This window comes from Rhinatrema bivittatum, chromosome 13, assembly GCF_901001135.1.
Source record: "Rhinatrema bivittatum chromosome 13, aRhiBiv1.1, whole genome shotgun sequence".
NCBI classification, from domain to species: domain Eukaryota; kingdom Metazoa; phylum Chordata; class Amphibia; order Gymnophiona; family Rhinatrematidae; genus Rhinatrema; species Rhinatrema bivittatum.
Window position 1 is genome coordinate 32,280,906 of NC_042627.1, and position 6,000 is coordinate 32,286,905.

A 6,000-nucleotide genomic window follows, 5' to 3' on the forward strand; every position below is an offset into this window, starting at 1 on the left:
GAAATAGCCTAGCAACAGATGTATAAAATGTATAAAAAAACTGCTTTAGTCTCAGTTTAATTGTCACAAAGGTACTTTAAAAGATGAGTGAAAGAACGTGGATTTATGATATTCACAATATATGACTATATATATATATATATATAATATATGCAGAATATTGAAATGTAACATTCCCCTTCCTCACCAGAAATCTGATTGGCTAGCAGGCAAGTTGTTAATTCCTCTATGATGCTCTCATTCACTAATGGAACTTCATTATAGTGCTAGAAATGATCTAACCACAGAAAACAATGAATAGATACACTTTAGCTTATAAAAAGAATACATTCTCCTGAATGTGGCATTAATTACCAGTTAATTCTCATCTTGTGTTAATGTTTTGGCTGCTACCTAAGCATTCTGCTCCTCCCGTCAAGGGTATAAACTGCCAATAAAATATCACAGATCGAGAAAGCTCAAAAGGAAGGGAGGATGGACAGGGAAGAGGGAAAGAGGAAAGAGCATCAGAGCAACCACTATTATATTTCATATTTGCTTTGTAAACTGACCTGGGTTCTTCGGAAAACTGAGCAACTAATAAATCTAAATGAAGAATGGGATTAAGATGGAGAGGAAGAGATCATGAGAGAAAGAGAAGGAGGGAATGGAAATGGAAGAGGAGGTGTTGCGTCCGTCGGTGCTAGATGGCTTCGCCCCATTTGCCTCACCTTGTTCACGGCTCCTCCCTCTTACCTTGGGAAAATGGCTACTGCCGTGTCTGTAAGCAGCCCTTTCCGGTGTCCCTGGAACGGCTATGGTGCTGCCTCCCACCATGCTCCTCCCAAGGCCCTACTAGGGTGCACGTGCGTCACCCATGTCTTTATTCCAGCATTGGTGCGAACTTCGGGGGCATCCCCCTCAAGTGACGTCAAGCCATCCGGGTATTTAGCCTGCCCTTACTTGCTAGCTAGTTGAGTTAACAATGAATTGGTCTCGGCCGGTCTAGCTACTCTGCCGCTTCCGTGCTGCCGCTGGAAGCCCTTTCTCTGCCCTTCAGGGTATTGACTAACCTGGGTACCCACTCCTCAGGGGCCCTCTGCTTTATTTCAGGTGCCTTACAGGGATCAGGTATTCACTCCTCGAGGGCCTGCTCTCTCTGCCTCGGTGCCTGTACCATCTACTTCAGCCTGGTGGAATCACCTAACTACAGCTACCATCTAGTGAGTAATCTAACTCTGTCTGTCTCATCCACAGCATTGCCTTGCTGAGAAACCAACACCAGAATTCCCCTATACCAATGGGGTGAGAAGGGTCCCCTCTGCCAAGGGTCCTGGGACTGCTACATCCAGACTACCTCACTACTGCCACCTCTGGTGGTATACATCAAGCTGTAAAATAAAAGATCTAATTCTGAGTCTAGCCCAGTACTGTGACTCCCCACGGGGCCCCTCCCCATAGATGTGGTCATCTGCCACAGTACCCAAGAATCCACCCAAACACCGCTTAACCATAACAGGAGGGATAAAGCAGCTATAAAGGAGAGTGGATAGGAAAGATACTTTATGTAGAGACCTTCTGGGGATCTCCACTAGTAACTGTGGCACCAATGTTAGGACCTGTAGGAAAGAGGAGTGGGGCATACACAACACCTCCTCTGGAGGTACCTGCAGTGGTGGAGGTGACACCTGGAATCAGTGTGGAGTTTTGTTTGGGAGAGGATATATTATTTTAGGGATCCGCATGCCAACGATTTTTATTTCAATTTCATTCTGTTTGCCTGGGTGGAGATTTTTGTTTTTGTTTTTGGGGTTTTTGTTATCTTTTTGGTAGCTTTTGCACTCAGGGCCGGATTTTAAAAGGGTTACGCGTGTCGGGCCTATTTTAAAAAGGCCCAGCGAAGTGCGTAAAGCCCTAGGATGCGTGTAAGTCCCAGGGCTTGCAAAAAGGGGTGGGGCTTGGGCAGGGTGCAGCAGGGGTGGGGCGGGTTCAGGCTCCTGGCACAGTGGCCATATTTGCTGTTGTGCAGGGAATCGCGCGCCGACAGTTGGCCTGCCCAAAGGCAGGCGCAAAAGGTAAAATAAAGATCAGGGCGGAGGTTAGAGTAGGGCTAGGAGGGGGGAAGATTAGGGGAAGGGGTGGGAAGGTCAGGCTAGGAGGAAGGGGGAAGGCAGCATGGCTCGGAGCGCGCAACGTGCACAATTTTGCACCCCCTTGCGCGCGCCGACCCAGGATTATATAACATCTTAACATTTTATAAAATCTACCCCAAAATGCTTTGGCCATGGGCTGGGGAAGACTGAGGAAATATATTTAAAAAAAGAGGAAGAAGGGGATTCTGCGCGTGCCTGTGATATCATCAGTCGGGTTGAGGGAGGGGTACCAATGAGCAGTTATCAAAAGTTGCTGAGTGCTCGCAAATATGACAGTGCACATCCAGGTGGGGCAATTTTCAGAGGCACCACTTTTTCAGGTAGATCACTGCTTTTCCCCGCATAAATGCCTTTGAAAATAGTCTTCCTTATTCTAAGGAGGAAGTTTTGTTTTGCTGCTCTTACTGTGCTCTGCTGTATTCTTATTATGAGCCTGTAGTTTAAGTTTTTCAGTACCTGATTTTTCCCCTTATGTAAACCGGAATACATTTTGACAAACTGGGACCAGCACTGCACGTGCCAGACTGAACTCATTTCAGGGTTTGAGGTTTAAAGAGGTGCGAGTGCCTAGCCAATATTTTCCTGGGTTTCCTCAAAGCTTTTTTTTTATTTCAAAGGAGGCACAACTATTAGAACCATAGAAGGGAAGTCTGGGTTCGTCTTTCCTGTCCATTAAGATAATTTTACAATTTTATCATTTGCTCGACTATTTTTTTAAGAACTCTATAACCAATGAAAGGTTTGGATGCCCAGACCCCTGGTTATATTTTACCCTAATGTACCCTAAAATGGGGTTACATACATAAAACAATGCAAGATAGGGATGTGCATTTGTTTTGAATGAATACCAAAAATGCAACATATGAGACCATTTTCAGTTTGCTCCGAATGGAATGAAAATGCCCAAAACATTTTGGTTATTTTCGTATTCATAAACTTTTTTTTTTGAAAAAAAAAAAGTCTCAGGCTGCCCTGGCAGTGCCTCCCCAGGCCAATAATCTGGCCCCTATCAGGGCCTACCTGACAACGGCACCTGACCCAGGTAGGCCTCGGTGCCAGGCCAGCTTCAGATAGGCCTCAGTATCAACCTGACTCTGAGCATGCCCTGGTATTGGGCTGGCGCAGGGTGGGTCTTTGGCACCAGGAAAATTCAGGCAGGCTCTGTCATTAGGCCAGCTCTGGGTCCAAGCAGGCATTGGGCCAGTTTTTTGGCCAAGGATTGCTGGAGGCCCTTTTTTTTTTAATTTAGTTTATTTTGTTTTTGTTTGTTTTGGGGTTATTTTTGTTTAATTTTTTTCGGTTTGGCAAACCAAAAAACAAAATGAAAAACAAATCAAAATGAAGAAATGAGAGCTACCTATCCCTAATGCAAGAGCCTCTTCCTTTCTACAGCATGGATGCATGCATGATCCACATCATACTTCATGTGACTCAATGCAGTAGGTAGTAAAGAAAAAGGAATTGTCATGTAAGAGATTTTTTTTCTTTCAGGATATGTAAAGCCAAACGTAAGTGGACAGGCTACTTTAGGATACTGCTGCTTCCCTATCGTTAACTCTAATTGAGATACTACTCTAGATGGAAGGACTCTGGAGTCTAATGATTTGTAAGCAGAGGACATAGAGTGGACCAATTTAATACTTGCTGGAGGGGGTTAGAGTTGCAACTGCCTTTGATGAAATCTTTTTTAGGTCACTAACATTTAGAGGTGTGGGGAAAACAATCTAGTAATTGGAGAGAACTAGATGGTTTGTGGCTAATTGGGAAAACACTGACAATATTGTAGTGCAGTATTTTATTCTTTAAAGATCTTATGATTTAATGTGCATGTGAAACAGAGAGATTAGTAAATGCTATGACATATATAGTTTTGTGTGCAAACATTAACCATATTTTTAATTGTCTCACACATGGTCAGTGTTATTTTCATTAGATCAATAATAACTTGTGTTTGCCAATAGATGGCAGTATTACAATAAATTAAATATTGCTATTATTGCATATCTTTGTAACCACAAGTCCTAATAACTGAAGAAATCGATATATATAAAATCCCTTGGAACAATGTGTTCTCTAAATTTATTTAGCGTTTATTGTTCCATATTTGCATGCATCAATTTCAGTACTCAGTCATGTGATACTTAATGCATAGATTCTATTTCATTCTGTTCTTTCTAATTATAAGCAGTGACAGGGGTCTATGAAAGGCAAGCTACCTGCCATTTTAATGCCAGAGTTACACTGCGCTTAATTCCCAACGTGCAAATCTGATGATAAGCAGAATGTGGCAGCATTACCATGACTGAAATAAAAACATCATGGCCATAGTAACAAAGGATGCACTCAACATACCAGCTTTTCCCCAAACTGAAAGAGACAGCATGGGGAAGATCTTCTCCTAGTAGACCCCTGAAATGCTATTGGGCCTTTGGGCCCATGACCCCCTCACTCTTAGAGGACTTTGGGCTTCATTCTGTCCCCTCTTCCTGAAACATCATGGTCTAATGGATCCTTTAGAAACCTTTATCCCTCTGCAGAGATGCAGCCTTTGCATTCCCCACATCTTAACCCTGCCCCTCTCCTCAATTTGCTTTGGTGTTCAGAAGAGAGATGAAGTGATCCACCTCTGAAGATGCATCATGATGAAAGAAGTATGCTTCCTCTATCCTAGCAGCATCTTCCTGAGCAGCAGAATCTCATTTCACTACTTCCTTAAAATCATCAGGGTCAGCCAACAGTTATTCTGTTTTATGGTCCTAATGCTGCTGGCCTACCCCTGGATATTGCTGCTCAGAAAAGGCCATTGGGATGAAGGATGAGGTCCCACTTTCAATCCAGTGCTCCGAGGCAGCTGCCTACTCTGCTTATTGTGACATTCAGGCCTAGTCACAGGCCATAAATGTTCATGTGACTTTCTGGAGAGTATGGAATGAAGGGGGCTGTGAAGGTTCACAATCATTTTTACAGGGGAGGTTGGATGAAAAGGTCACAACGTTTTGGAGGGGTGGGTGCCAGGAAGCCTAATAATCCATTAATCTGTAGGGGAGGGATGCTGGTGGGTGGGGTGGCAAAGATCTTTTGGGTGTGTGCAGGGGGGAACCATGATCTGTCAATTCTTCAGGAGTGTTGGGGAGTGACAGGCCCAAAAGCCCAATCAGGAAGGAAAGGCAGAAATCAAGTATAAATAAATAAATGAATGAATAAAATTATATTCAATGGAGTGGTGGGAGGGAGGGGAGTGCCAGAGGCGTCGGAATGAGGTGGACCTTGAGGGTCATGGCCCAACCAAAAACCTGCCCTTCCCACAGAATCGTTGCAGGAAATCTGTGGCAGGATTGGGCAGGCAGCAGCTGCTCAGTGGCAGGAGAAGGAAAGCAACACTACATGGGCTCTGTCCTCCACCTCTACAGCTCTGAAACCCCACTGCTGTTTTGAGCCACACCAATTACATGGTTTAAAGCAGCAGCTGGACCAGGCAACAGACGAAGAGGAGGATGCGGCCCAAGGTGCCACTGCTCTCTGCCTCCTGTCACTGGTTAGCATGGAGGGGAGGAAGGGATGGTAACAACGAAGAGTAAGAAAGTGGGAGTGGAGACAGGGGAAGAGAAAAAGGTGGGGGAAAAGGGCAGATTTTAAAAGCTCTACGCACGCCAAGCCTATTTTGCATAGGCCCGGCGACGCGCGCAAGCCCCAGGACGCGCGTATATCTCGGGGCTTTGTGAAAGGGGCGGGAAAGGGGCCTCCGGTACTGTGGCTGTGCTGGGGTATTGCGCGCCAGCACTTGGCAGGGGCGCGCATCCTACACCTGCCCAGAGGCAGGTGCATCTTATGGAACAAAGGTTAGGGGGGTGTTTAGGTAGGGCTGGGG